Here is a 16,506-nt window from a genome sequence, read left to right on the forward strand (position 1 = left end):
CTAGATGTAAAGAGTGCCCCCTTGTCCTCTTTGTTGACTGTAAAGTGAATAACTCAACACCAAGTTCACTATATGGCCTCCTTATATATTTGTCTCCTCTGCACTTTCTCCAGTTCCCCAATATCCTTTTTGAGAACTGGTGCCAAAAACTGAACTGCATATTCCAGATAAGGTCTTACTAATGATTTGAACAGGGGCAAAATTATATCTCTCTCTGGAGTCCATACCTCTCTTAATACAATAAAGGACTTTGCTTGTTTTGGAAACCGCAGCTTGGCATTGCATGCTATTATTGAGCTTATGATCTACCAAAACCCCCAGATCCTTCTCCACTATGGATCCCCCCAGTTACACTCCCCCTAGATGTATGATGCATGCATATTCTTAGCCCCCACTGCATAACTTTACATTTCTCAACATTAAACCTCATCTGCCACATAGTCGCCCAATTAGACAGAGCATTGAGGTCAGCTTGTAAATTGGAGACATCCTGTAAGGTCGTTATTCCACTGCATAGCTTGGTGTCATCTGCAAAGATGGAAATGTTACTTTTGATCCCAGACCCAATATCATTTATAAAGATATTAAAAAGTAAGGGTCCCAGCACTGAACCTTGGGGTACACCACTGATAACCTTAGACCATTCACAGTAAGAATCATTCACCACTACTCTCTGAATTCTGTCTTTTAGCCAGTTTTCTATCCATTTACAAACTGATATTTCCAAACCTTTAGACTTCACCTTACACATGAGCCATGTGTGCGGAACTGTATGGAATGCTTTTGCAAAATCCAAGTATACCATGTCCACAGCCAACCCCTCTGTTCAAGGTTTTACTTACCTCCTCATAAAAAGAAATCAGGTTTGTCTGACAACTTCTGTCTTTCATGAATCCATGCTGTTTGTTGCTTAAAATATTTTTTTCTTGGTAAAGACTTTGTTTCCTTTTTAAATATAGGCACCACATTGGCCCTGCGCCAATCCAGTGGTACTATTCCTGTCATTAATGAGTCCCTAAAAATTTGATACAATGGCTTTGAAATTACAGAGCTCAATTATTTTAGGATCCGTGGGTAGATGCCATCAGGTCCAGGTGCTTTATCCACCTTTATGGTGTTGCAGGAAACCATCTCAAAAGCACAGGGGGGCAGTGAGAAATCATTTGACAAGAAAAGAAGGGGAAAACTGATCTTGCAACCAGGAAATCAAGTATGGCTTTCAACAGCAAATTTGCCAAACTGTTACCACAATGTTGGGAGCATGGAATTGTCCAAAATGTCTTGGTATGCTCTCAATGAGAGCAAGGGGGCCAAGCCCAACCCCTGAAAAACAACCCCACACCATAATCCTCCCTCCACCAAATGAATTGGACTAGTGCACAAAGCAAGGTGCATAAAAACATGGATGCACTCGGGTTGCAGGAACTTGACTGGCAGGACCCCAATACTTTTGGTAATATAGTGTATATACTAGAAACAACAAAAGTAATGTATGGAAGTGCCTTATTTTAAATATGTTTTTCAAACTTTGGTTCTTTGGGCGTTCACGAGAACACTAGTGCAACCACGTCACACTTTTGACTAGTTGCACCCTGGTTACCCTGATATATTTCACAATCACTCCTTATTGATAGGTTGCCCTTTCTGGGATTGTTGGAGGGACTTTTCTGATGCCCTCTGTTGGGATCAACTCTTTCTGGGGGGGTTTGACGGACAGGCCCCTCCCCCAGTTCTGGGCCGCTGCGCAACCCTCTCCACCCTGAGGTTTACCACACCAGGGCCATCTATGGTTTTGTTTTTAAATTTGGATGCACTTATGTTGAACTGAGCTTTCAATACTGGGTCAGTATTTATATATCTCCATTTGTCTCATTTTTTGATGTTGAAATACCAATGTTTCCTTACCTTTTTGTACCAGCTATATGTTTTTCTCATATTGCTTTTTCTTTATAGACACATATGTACTTATGCTGATTCAATTTCCCTGAAGAAAAGTTGAAATACTCGAAACGCATCGGAATATATACCTGTATTTGCTCTTTATGTTCTCTGTTTACTGCATCCTTTTTTCTTCTTTTTTACCAATACACCTATTAATTTGTTTTACATTCACGTAGGTTGTTCCTGTCTACACACGTCAACCTTGTTGTAAATAAATTTTTTCAATAACGTACTACACTACTAAGTAGTTGGCCTTTCCCCTAAAAGTCCCCAAGAGGTACCTATTTTGTATATTCATGAGAACACTAGACCTTTTTCTTGTTCAGCAGGAGCTAGAAGGGTGATGGTATTTCTTTCACTACTATAGTTAAAATGACAGCTTCCTTTCTGTAAATGGTTGTTAAGAAAGTTGCGGGTGCCAGCTTTCTGAGTCCTTGGCAAAATGTCACCTGGTCTTATTTATTTACTGCCTGGGAATTCCTCAGCCATGTAAAACAAAAAGGGGTGGGGATAGCATTTTTTTGCTGGGGGGTGTTTTTGCTGGGTGGGCAGAGATTGTTCATAATGATTGACATAGATCTGCATCTCTGAATTAAGTGATTGATAAGGGTGTCAGGGATATACATTGTGGAACTTTTTTTTATTAATTAACTCATAAAAATATGTTGTATTATTATTTACGGTTTACATTTTTTTGAATGAGTATGGGTACTATGAACTCATATTTATTCACATAGAGGGTTTTCAGATTCCAATAAGCACACTGCTCGCAGAGCCCCACAACCCTGTGGAAGAAGTCTTTGTACATCAACATGGGAACAAGTTGCTTTGCCAGGACATGTTCCTCCTTTCCTGGCTCCATGATGCATGCTTAGATAATGGTCTGGTATGGATTTTGAAGGAGCTTGATAAACCCTTGCTTATATTGGCCTAGAAAATGGCTATTACTGATTTTTAACATTCAACCGCTATTGACACCATTGGGGTTCGAATCCAACAACCAAACATCTGCAAAGTTTGCAAAAAACCCACCTCAAACCAAGCCCAGGTATGAGCGTCTCATCCCTATTTGGTAGCTATACATTTTGCCCACAACAGCGATACTAATATAATGACAATAACAGGTAAATAGAAAGAATTGTGTAACTAAAATGTGAACAGCCGGAATAGACTTCATCAGAAGCTACTTCTATCCATTTTAGTAGATTGCTTTAATAAAAGCTTGATGTGTTTCTAAATGTACAAAATATAATAGCAATTTTTATTTACACCCAATTATTAATATCTCTGGATAGGTAGAAAGAAGAACATTGTAGATTGTTAATTCACTGAACTTCCGGGTGGCTTTAGTGAACCAGCTGTATCTATTTATCTTGTTCAAGCAATTGGGCCCTGCTTTGTAAGGGTACATAGCAAAAAGGCATCGCCCATGGGACTTTGTTGCAGCCAAAGCAAATGTACAACAATATACATAAAAGGTAAATGTTTATTTATACAATGATTAAAATCTTTTTACATTAAAAACCTCTGGTCTCTATAATTGTATACATTTCCCTCCTGGGTAAGGGTGGGAAGAGCATATAATTAAGCACCATGTGTGGACAATAGGGATGAGCCGAACACCCCCCGGTTCGGTTCGCACCAGAACTTTCGAACGGACCCCAAATTCATACGAACGTTAAAACCCCATTAAAGTCTATGGGACTCGAACGTTCGAAATTAAAAGTGCTAATTTTAACTGCTAATATGCAAGATACTGTCCTAAAAAGGGTTTGGGGACCTGGCTCCTGCCCCAGGGGACATGAGTCATTGCAAAAAAAAGTTTTAAAAAAGTCAGTTTTGGCAGGAGCACTGATTTTAACCACTTAAGGACCAGGCCTCTTTTTCGGACTTGGTGTTTCCATGTTTAAAACAGTTTTTTTTGCTAGAAAATTACTTAGAACCCCCAAACATTTTATATTGTTTTTTTTCTAACACCCTAGAGAATAAAATGGCGGTCATTGAAATACTTTTTTTCACACCGTATTTGCGCAGCGGTCTTAGAAGCGCACTTTTTTTGGAAAAAATTCACTTTTTTGAATAAAAAAATAAGACAACAGTAAAATTAGCCCAATTTTTTTTTATACTGTGAAAGATAATGGTATGCTGAGTAAATTGATACCCAACATGTCACGCTTCAAAATTGCGCCCGCTCGTGGAATGGCGTCAAACTTTTAGCCTTAAAAATCTCCATAAGCGACATTTAAAAAATTCTACAGGTTGCATTTTTTGCGTTACAGAGGAGGTCTAGGGCTAGAATTATTGCTCTCGCTCTACCGATCGCGGCGATACCTCACATATGTGGTTTGACCACCGTTTTCATATGCGGGCGCTACTCACGTATGCGCTCGCTTCTGTGCGCAAGCTCGTCGTAACGGGGTGTTTTTAAATTATTTTTTTTTTTTCTTATTTATTTTAATTTATTTTATTTATTTTTACACTTTAAAAAAAAAAAAAAAAAATGGATCACTTTTATTCCTATTACAAGGAATGTAAACATTCCTTGTAATAGAAAAAAGCATGACAGGTCCTCTTAAATATGAGATCTGGGGTCAAAAGGTCCTCAGATCTCATATTTGGGCTAAAATGCAACAAAAAAAAAAAAAAAGAAAATCTGACATTTAAAAAAAAAAATATACCTTTAAGAGGTATGGGCGGAAGTGACGTTTTGACGTCGCTTCCGCCCTCCTATGGTATAGAGACGAGTGGGGGCCATCTTAGCCTCACTTGTCTCTATGCCCAGCAGACTGAAGGACCCGATCGCCTCCGCCGCTACCGACGGCTCCGGTAAGCGGCGGAAGGTGCGGGAGGGCGGCGGGAGGGGGGGTGGCACCTCTCCCGCCGCCGATAGCGGTGATCTCGCGGCGAATCCGCCGCGGAGACCACCGTTATCGTACAGCCGACCGCCGCCTGAAGAGATGGACACCTCGGTTGTGGCAGCAGCTGCTGCCGTTAACGAGATATTCCTCTTCAAAAAATGGACGTACATCGTCGTGCGGCGGTCGGCAAGTGGTTAATGACGATTAAAGTGAAAAAAAAAAAAGTGAAATATTCCTTTAAATATCGTGCCTGGGGGTGTCTATAGCATGCCTGTGAAGTGCCACGTGTTTCCCGTGTTTAGAACAGTCCCTGCACAAAATTACATTTAACGGAAATAACGTAATTTAAAACTGCTTGCGGTTTTAATGTCATATCTGGTTCCTGCAATATGGTTGAAAATCATTGAGAAAAATGGCATGGGTAGCCCTCCCTGCCCATTACCAGCCCCTTTGGGTCTTGTACGGATATTAAGGGGAACCCCGTACCCATATTAAAAAAAGGAAATACGTGTGGCCCCCAGGCCCTATATACTCAGAACAGAAGTATACAGGCGGTGCAAACAAGACAGGGACTATGTAGATTTGTTGTGTTAAGTTGAATCTATTTGTAATTTTCAACTGGTACATTTTTAACCACTTCAGCCCCGGACCAATAAACACCTTAAGGACCAGAGGTCTTTTTCCAATTTCGCACTGCGCTGCTTTAACTGGTAATTGCGCGGTCATGCAATATTGCACCCAAACGAAATTTGCGTCCTTTTCTTCCCACAAATAGAGCTTTCTTTTGATGGTATTTGATTGCCTCTGCGATTTTTTTTTTTGCGATATAAATGGAAAAATTTTAGTCATACATTGAGGGCAAAATTTATTCAGCCACATGTCTTTAGTAAAAAAAATGTCAATAAGCGTATATTTTTTGGTTTGCGCAAAAGTTATAGCGTCTACAAACTAGAGTACATTTTCTGGAATTTACACAGCTTTTAATTTATGACTGCCTATCTCATTTCTTGAGGTGCTAAAATGGCAGGGCAGTACAAACCCCCTCCCCAAATGACCCCATTTTGGAAAGTAGACACCCCAAGGAAATTGCTGATGGGTATGTTGAGCCCATTGAATATTTATTTTTTTTGTCCTAAGGGATTGAATAATCACAAAAAAGAAAAGTTGTCACTAAATGATATATTGCTCACACATGCCATGGTTATATGTGGAATTGCACCCCAAAATATATTCCGCTACTTCTCCCGAGTATGGGGATACCACTTGTGTGGGGCTTTTTGGGAGTCTAGTTGCGCACGACACCCCGAAAACCAATCACCACCTTCAGGATTTCTAAGGGTGCAAATTTTTGATTTAACTCCTCACTACCTATGACAGTTTCGAAAGCCATAAAATGCCAAAATAGCACAAAACCCCCCAAAATGACCCCATTTTGGAAAGAAGACACCCCAAGCTATTTACTGAGAGGCATGTTGAGTCAATGGAATATTTTATATTTTGCCAAAAGTTGCGGGAATATTACAAACTTTTTTTTTTTGCACAAAGTTGTCACTAAATGATATATTGCTCACACATGCTATGGGCATATGTGAAATGACACCCCAAAATACATTCTGCTGCTTCTCCTGAGTACGGGGATACCACATGTGTGGGACTTTTTGGGAGCCTAGCCGCGTACGGGACCCCGAAATCCAAGCACCGCCTTCAGGATTTCTAAGGGCATACATTTTTTATTTTACTCCTCACTACCTATCACTATCTATCACAGTTTTGAAGGCCATAAAATGCCAAGATGGCACAAAACCCCCCCAAATGACCCCATTTTGGAAAGTAGACACCCCAAGCTATTTGCTGAGGGCCATGTTGAGACCATTGAATATTTTTTTTTTGTCCCAAGGGATTGAATAATGACAAAAAATAAAAAAAAAATTTTTTTTTACAAAAAGTTGTCACTAAATGATATATTGCTCACACATGCCATGGTTATATGTGGAATTGCACCCCAAAATATATTCCGCTACTTCTCCCGAGTATGGGGATACCACATGTGTGGGACTTTTTGGGAGTCTAGTCGCGCACGGCACCCCGAAAACCAATCACCACCTTCAGGATTTCTAAGGGTGCAAATTTTTGATTTAACTCCTCACTACCTATCACAGTTTCAAAGGCCATAAAATGCCAAAATAGCACAAAACCCCCCAAAATGACCCCATTTTGGAAAGTAGACACCCCAAGCTATTTACTGAGAGGCATGTTGAGTCCATGAAATATTTTATATTTTGCCAAAAGTTGCGGGAATATTACAAACTTTTTTTTTTTGCACAAAGTTGTCACTAAATGATATATTGCTCACACATGCTATGGGCAGAAGTCAAATTACACCCCAAAACAAATTCTGCTGCTTCTCCCGAGTACGGGGATACCACATGTGGGGGACTTTTTGGGAGCCTAGCCACATACGGGACCCCGAAAACCAAGCACTGCCTTCCGGATTTAAATATAAAATGCTACCAAAAAAACTGTTAGCGATCGCAGGGATCAGGCCTGACTCTGCGATCGCTGCAGTTATGTGTTTAGTGTTTTGTAAGTGACAGTGATCGATCGATAATGCACTTGGGTGGGCTGGGCAGAGGGGCAAAACGCAGGTGCTAGCAGGTATCTGGGCTGATCCCGCTAACAATGCGTTTTTTTGGAACCCTGAACTGCTGGGGACGCTAGTATAGATCTGATCAGATATTGATCTGTTCAGATTCTATACCACTACGGGAGGTGTATGCTTTGCGCGTGGGTGTTAGCGGTACTGGCATTAACCTAGCGCTGCCTGGGGCGACGCAGACCCTGCCCCTAAAACCTAATTGATATCACCCGCCGGGTGATTAGGGGGTTAAACCTTTATTGGGTAATAAATGGTGGGTGCCCTGATGCTATAAAAAGCAAACTAACCAGAGTCACCCGTAACACTTATACGGTGATCAATGGTGAAAGGGTTAACTAGGGGCAATAAGGGGGTTCAAATTTTTATTAGGTAGTATATGGGGGTCCCTGGCGCTATATAAAAACCTGACGGGGAACCTAAATAACGAACTGGCTAACCAGCGTCACCAGTGACACTTATACTGTGATCGCTGGTGAAAGGGTTAACTAGGGGCAATCAGGGGGTTAAAACCATTATTGGGTAGTATATCGGGGTACCTAGCGCTAAAAAAACCTGGCGGTGAACCTAAAAAAATAACTAGCTACCTAGCGACAGTAGCGACACTGATGCAGCGATCAGAAAAGTTATCGCTTAGTGACACTGGCAAAAGGGGGTGAAAGGGTTAACTAGGGGCAATAAGGATGTTAAAACCATTATTGGGTAGTATATCGGGGTACCTAGCGATATAAAAACCTGGCGGTGAACCTAAAAAAATAACTAGCTACCTAGCGACAGTAGCGACACTAATGCAGCGATCAGAAAAATGATCGCTTAGTGACAGTGGCAAAAGGGGGTGAAAGGGTTAACTAGGGGCAATCAGGGGGTTAAAACCATTATTGGGTAGTATATCGGGGTACTTAGCGCTATAAAAACCTGGCGGTGGGGGGGCGCATGCGCGGCGCGATGGAGAGCGGACGTCCTTAGAGAGAGCTCCAGAGGAACGGAGACAATTCGCCTTCCTGCAGGGCCATTATCCCACCAAACTTAACCCAAATTGCCAGACACCCCTGCGGGAGTTCCAGGTGTATGCCGTCCCGCAAAAAATCGAAGAATAACAAGCCGCAAGGGTCGCTTACAACTTATCTCCTCCGCACAACTCCCAGAACAAGCATTTGCTAAAGATGGCGCCCAGGCACGGCGGTCCACTTCACCCCCGGAGGTCTGCCCTGGAATCTCCTCTCCAGCTCAGGATGATGGTGAGTGCCCCACATATCTCACTAAAGCAGACTTGGAAGATAGCCTGACATCTATGTATGAAAAACTGGCTGGGACTTTCCAATCAGAACTGCACAAAGCTACGAACACTTTATCATTGGAAATTACGAACCTAGGTAACCGAACGGATATCCTAGAGACCAAACACGATGAGCTGGCACTAGCGCCCGCTGATCTTCGTAAAGATTACGAATCCTTGGCCGAAAACTTCCAAATGGTTCAATCGCAGGTCGAGGACCTCGACAATCGTAACCGCAGAAATAATCTTCGTTTGCGTGGCATTCCCGAAACTGTTACCGACCTCCCTGCGGCGGCCATCAAAATATTTCAATCTCTCCTCCCCACCACCCCTTCCTCATCGTTCACATGCGACAGGATACACAGGGCACTTCGCCCCAAGCCTCCTGTAGATAAACCGCCTCGTGATATCATATTGTGTCTTAAATACTATTTAACCAAGGAAGAAATCCTGCGCTCAGCAAGAAACTCCACCAACATTGAACTGGAGGGAGTTAAAATTCAAATTTATCCAGACATCTCCCAAGCTACATTAGACCGCACACGAAAGATGAAAGAGGTCACTTCTGTGCTACAAGCTGCTCGGATCCGCTACAGATGGGGATTCCCGTTCAAACTCACGGTACCACATAATGGCTCAACATATACAGCATACAACACATCAGAAGGAAAGGAGATACTGATCAAGTTGGGACTCTTGGAACCGGACATTCCGATCCGCCGCCCTTCTACACCGGCACCTAGTCCTATATGGAACACACCTTCTTCACGCCGTGGTCAAAGTAGTTGGCGCCAATCTCTCCGCGACAAGCCAGCCTGAATCATCATTTCTCCTACGTTCTTAGTCATCACAAACTCAAGCTCAAATTTAACATTTATTTTTTCTCTTTAGCGGTTGGCCTTTTTGTTCACTACTCAATCTATCAATCCAACCTCTATGTCCCCGGCTGAACGTTGGGTTCTCCCCCCCTACCCCCCCTTGTTCTTTTTTTTTAACCACCCTTTACGGTTTTTACAGCCTGCAAATTTGGCACGGCTTTCTTACACTTATAATGCACTTACACTTATAAGTTATGCACTGTTAATCTTTCGGGCGACTGGTCTCCCCTCGTCCGCTGTCATGCCCCCCTATCAGCCACTGGTCCCCTCTCTCTTCTGGGCCCACTGGTTGATATTGGACTTGTTGTCCAAAGTTATCTTGTATTTTTTGGTCATTAAGATTTTTTTTTCTTATGACCCCATTGCTTTTAGGATAATGAGAAAAAGACCTGGCTTTTTTTCCTGCCTCCTACTGAGCCACTTTTTTTATCCTGGGTCTTTTCTCTTTTCTGATTTTTTCAATGATACTCTATAAATCAGTTATATAATTATATAAATTTTACACTCCTTTAAGTATTCCGAATGTTTTAGTCAGTCAGACAGTTACCCTCACAATGCCAAGACATAGATTTCTTCATTATTTCTGTTATTATCTATGTATTCTGCTTATGGTCCCTTCATGATACGCTAATTCACTCTATCCCGTTTGTGATATCTTACTCAAAAAATTGTTAATTTACCAATGACTTTAAAAATCTTATCACATAATGTTCAAGGTTTTAACCTACCACAAAAACGCAAAAAAGCCTTTTGTCAATATAAAAGCCTTGGCGCAGATATCCTCCTGCTCCAAGAGACCCATTTCTCTACCGATAACCACCCACAATACTTTGACAAATCATATAAACAATTATTTGTAACTTCCTATACTTCCAAGTGGCCATATTCATTAAAAACTCACTATTTTTTGACCCCGAACATGTTTATAGAGACCCCAGTAGCAGGTTTATAATCCTGCAAGGTAAACTGCAAGGCCGTACCACAACAATTGCCTCTGTCTACGCCCCAAATGCTGCGCAAGCAACTTTTTTTCAACAATTTTTTACCATTCTTGATAAATATATATCTCCCCACATGATAGTAGGTGGCGATTTTAATCTAACAGCACACCCCACCCTTGACAGAAGTAATATTACCCCCTCCTCCAAGGCCTTCCCTAAATCCCTTACACACAGTTTAAACACGCATCAACTTTTAGACGCATGGCAAGCACATAATATCGACTGTAAATCATATACTTTCTATTTACACCCACATGATAGCTCAGCCCGTATAGACTACATCTTCTGCACTCCCATAGTACTTGCAAATTCCACCAGCGCAGATATACATGTCTGCCCATGGTCAGACCACCAAATCGTGGCTTTTAGCATCTCTAGATTAGGCCTTAAACCCACCACTTACACATGGAGACTGAATGATTCTCTGTTAACTGACTCATCAATTTTAGAGACTCTTACAACACATCTCAATGACTATTTTACTGAGAATCAGCTTCCAGACATCCAACCTGGCTCTTTATGGACTGCTCACAAAGCAGTGATGCGTGGTCATCTCATCAACATAGCCTCCAAAAAAAACAAGGCTAAATTATTGGAACTTAGAACACTTACAAAAACACTTGATAAACTTTACAATTGTTATAACCAATCACCTACCCCCGATTTATTACAGCAGATAACTAGCAAAAAACAAACTTTAGACCTTTTATTATCTGATAAAACAGAAAAATCTCTACGATGGGCAAAAGCTAAATTCCTCCTCTACAGTAACTCAGCTTCTACAATGTTTGCACGCAAACTCAACCAAACTGTTAAACCGACTCACAATTACAAACTCCGTAACTCGACAGGCTCTTTGGTTTCACACCCAAGTGACATAATTAAAATCTTTGTAGAATACTATGAAAAACTATATGCTGCTCCTTATCCTACCAAGGATCCTTCCTCCCAATCTTGGTTCTCGAACCTCTCACTGCCATCCTTATCACCCCAACAGATAGAGATGTTAAACGCTCCATGCTCAGAGCTAGAGATCTCGACGCTTATCAAATCACTTAAAACCTCCACTGCACCAGGTCCAGACGGATACTCAGCCTCCTACTACAAGAAATTCGCACACATCTTATCACCCAAACTGACCTCTCTTTATAACCATATATTAAAAGGTAATGACTTCCCTGCAGAAATGTTATTAGCCAACATGTCCCTAATCCCCAAACCCCACAAAGACCACACTCTCCCCCAAAACTTTCGCCCTATCTCAGTGATTAATAATGATTTAAAAATCTTCGGTAAATTGTTAGCCAATAGGTTGGCCAATGTTATATCTTCCCTAATCTCACCAGATCAAACCGGGTTTATCCCAAGCCAACAAATTACTGACAATATTCGCTTGGTCACCAATATAATTCAGGACGCCAACCTCAATTCTAACCAAACACTCTTGCTTAGCCTTGACGTTCACAAGGCGTTTGATAGCGTCAGCTGGTCCTACTTAGACCACCTATTACCCAAATTCGGTATCTCAGGCAAATTTTTACACGGCTTCCACGCCTTATATAGAGAACCCCAAACCAGAATAAAATTACCAGGTAATAACTTCCAATTTTTCCCACTACAGAGAGGCACAAGGCAGGGATGTCCTTTATCCCCCCTCCTCTTTGCTCTTGCAATAGAGTCCCTAGCCCGTGCCATTAAAGAAAACACTAACATTCAAGGTTATCACAAGGGCCCAGACGAATTCAAAATAAGCCTATATGCTGAGGATGTACTTCTATTTATAACTAACCCCCTAATTGCGCTTCCCAACTTAATCACTTTGTTAGACTCTTTTTATACTATTTCAGGGTTGGGAGTCAATTTAGCCAAATGCTCAGCTATGCCCATTAATATCCCTAATGACTTAGCCTTATCATTACAACGCCACTTCCCCCTTACTTGGTGCACCCAAACTTTTCGCTACCTAGGCATACAACTCACCCCTGAATTTAAGACTTTGTTCCAAGCAAATTATCACCCTGTAGTTTCAAACATTAGATCGCTCCTACTTACTTGGGATAAATATCATATCTCATTCCTTGGCAGGGTCACGGCCATAAAGATGGCTATATTACCAAAATTACTTTTTTTTTTAGATCCCTACCTATTTATATCACAAAAATCTACATAGACTCCATTCAAAGAGATATTAACAAATTTATTTGGCACCATAAAAAGCCCAGATTCCATAAATCCTTGCTATATAGACCTCTTCCCATGGGAGGTCTAGGCCTCCCAAATCTTTGGCTTTACCATTTATCTGCCAGACTGGCCCAATTAGCTCAGTGGCATAGTCCTCCAGCCAATATTCCTTGGCTCAAATTCGAAAGCCACTCCATCTACCCCTTTCTACCCTCGGGATTACTATGGTCGAATTCAATTAAACCCAGTTGTTTCACCTCTCGCAATACAATCATATATCAATCTATGTATTTATGGTCACTTTATAGAAAGAAATTCCATCTAGCCTCCTCTATCTCGCCTTTACTCTCATACCTAGGAGATCCCGAGTTTCCCCAAGCGTTCCATGACTCCTCACAGTTTTTTCTATGGCACAAGGCTAACATAACCACATTCCAAAGCTTTAAGACAGGATCCCATTTTAAGTCTTTTCCTCAATTACAAACGCAATACGAACTTCCCCCCACACAACTACATAATTACACAATAATTAAACAATTTTTCCAGCTCAGAGGCCCCTTAGACATGCGCCTGCAAAGCACCTGTTTTGAACGTTTATGCTCTCATTCCCCTAGAGATAGAGGTATTATCTCTATCATATATCGCTCACTTATGGAGACCAGGATAGAGGATAAAACCAAACCAATGCTCAAATGGGAAACGGATATAGGCTTATCATTCGATCTGACTGAATGGCAGAAAATGCTGACCAACATGTTTAAAAGTACAAGATCATGCTCAATACGGGAGACCGCTGTTAAACTGCATACGAGATGGTACATGACCCCTGCAAAAATCCATTCGATATATCCTGCAGTTTCCCCACTTTGCTTCCGTGGCTGCAATGAAACAGGCACACTATCACATATCTTTTGGAGCTGTAGTCACCTTACCCCAATATGGCAGAAATCCTCTGCTGTAGTTTCCACTATAGTAGGCCGTCCTATTACCTTTACGATGCAAATCTGCCTATGTTTATCTTCCATCCCTAATATACCAACACACTGTAGAAAGCTTATTTACACACTTTTTGTAGCGATCCATTGGGTCATTGCTTTTAACTGGCGCTCTCCATCTCTCCCTTGGGCTCAGGTCATAGCAAGAATGGAAACTATTAAATTATCTGAACGCATCCACCATATTTTATTTGATACTATGCAGATATTTGATGATAAATGGAAACATTGGAACAAGTCACTGCTGTAATCCATAGGACACTCCAATTAGGACCCTGTATGTCTTCCTAACTTCCACCCTTTAGCATTTGCTTTGCCTTTTATCCTCTCAGGTCAATTTCTGTACTTACTAATCCTTTGTATCCCACCCTGTATATGAATATCTTGTCTCGCTTTATATACCAAATCTGGTCTGACGCTATTGTTGTATTCTTTTTTATATTCATCGAATAAAAACTTTTTGTAAACAAAAAAAACCTGGCGGTGAACCTAAAAAAATAACTAGCTATCTAGCGACAGTAGCGACACTGATGCAGCGATCAGAAAAATGATCGCTTAGTGACACTGGCAAAAGGGGGTGAAAGGGTTAACTAGGGGCAATCAGGATGTTAAAACCATTATTGGGTAGTATATCGGGGTACCTAGTGATATAAAAACCTGGCAGTGAACCTAAAAAAATAACTAGCTACCTAGCGACAGTAGCGACACTAATGCAGAGATCAGAAAAATGATCGCTTAGTGACAGTGGCAAAAGGGGGTGAAAGGGTTAACTAGGGGCAATCAGGATGTTAAAACCATTATTGGGTAGTATATCGGGGTACCTAGTGATATAAAAACCTGGCAGTGAACCTAAAAAAATAACTAGCTACCTAGCGACAGTAGCGACACTAATGCAGAGATCAGAAAAATGATCGCTTAGTGACAGTGGCAAAAGGGGGTGAAAGGGTTAACTAGGGGCAATCAGGATGTTAAAACCATTATTGGGTAGTATATCGGGGTAACTAGCGCTATAAAAACCTGGCGGTGAACCTAAAAAAATAACTAGCTACCTAGCGACAGTAGCGACACTGATGCAGCGATCAGAAAAATGATCGCTTAGTGACAGTGGCAAAAGGGGGTGAAAGGGTTAACTAGGGGCAATCAGGATGTTAAAACCATTATTGGGTAGTATATCGGGGTACCTAGCGATATAAAAACCTGGCGGTGAACCTAAAAAGATAACTAGCTACCTAGCGACACTAGCGACACTGATGCAGCGATCAGAAAAATTATCGCTTAGTGACACTGGCAAAAGGGGGTGAAAGGGTTAACTCTAGGGGCAATCAGGGGGTTAAATCTTTATTGGGGGGTGATAGGGGGCTACCCTGGACCTAACACTAACTGCCCTGACAGTTTTTACTTTTACAACTGACACTGAATGCATTGATCAGTAAAGAAATGATCAATGCAATCAGTGACACTGTGACTGGGGAGGGGGGGCGGGGGGGATCGGGGGGCGATCGGGGGGGGGGGTTTGTGTGCCTGTGTGTGCCTACATGTCAGTGTAGTGTTGGTGCACACTTACTTTTAGTTTTCTCCTCGTAGTCCGGTCAAAAAGACCGCCCCGAGGAGAATGACATCACTTCCTCCTTCCTGTGTAAACAATACACAGTGGGAGGAAGTTCGTCATTGGCCAGGAGCGATCGAGAGGGGGTGGCCAGAAACCAACGGCCATCCCCTCATCACGGATCGCTCCCGGAGGGAAACGGACCACTGTATCTAGCGGGAGGGGGTCCGATCGGACCCCCCACCCGCTGGAAGGCAGGCACGTACATGTACGTGCTTGTGCCTGCCTGTGCCATTGTGATGACGTACATTGGCAATACGGTGGTCTTTAAGTGGTTAAAGTGTAGCTCCAGTCCAAAAAAATTTTTTTAAGCTTTTTGGAAAACAGGGAAGGGTTATCACCCCTGCATAATTTGTTTTGCGTCCATCCGTTTTCATCTCACTTGCTGTTGTCTCCTTCCGTTTGCAAGTAGGAGATGTTTGTAAGTTGGATGTTTGAAAGTAGGGGCCTGCCCTATATGCTCTGCAGAAATGGCAGAACAAGGTGTTGGTTTTGCCACAACATTGTAAGCCCTCAAAGTGACTATTGGTGGGTGCTGTGAACGATTATATCAAGAATTGTAATTACATGCCATTATTGAACAGTGGTAGAAAAATTGACCTTTGGTGGTTGTGGTGCTGGTGCCACAACACTATAAGTCCTCACAGTTACTTTGGGTGGGCACAGGAACGGGCCCTCCTGTGAAATATTATATCAAGAATTGTAATTACATGTCCCTATTAAACAGGGGCTGAAAAATTGGGCTGCTGGCACTGGTGCTGGTGCCACAACACTGCAACCTCTCCCATATACTCTAGTTTTAGTGCAGGAATTAGCCCTGCTGCAAAGCATTGCATCAAAAATTGTAATTAAACGCCCCTGTTAAACAGGGGCAGAACAATTGGGCCTTAGGCACTGGTGCTGGTGCCACCACACTGCAACCTCTCCCATATACTCTAGTTTTAGTGCAGGAATTAGCCCTGCTGCAAAGCATTGCATCAAAAATTGTAATTAAACGCCCCTGTTAAACAGGGGCAGAAAAATTGGGCTGATGGCATCACCCAGAACCAAAAATGTTCTTCCAACATATCAGCGGAGGAGGAAGAGGATAGACAATCAACATAACATGACAGTCACT

Source organism: Lithobates pipiens, unplaced genomic scaffold (genome assembly GCF_037356315.1).
Source record: "Lithobates pipiens isolate NorthernLeopardFrog02 unplaced genomic scaffold, aLitPip1_a1.2 Scaffold_19, whole genome shotgun sequence".
NCBI lineage: Eukaryota > Metazoa > Chordata > Amphibia > Anura > Ranidae > Lithobates > Lithobates pipiens.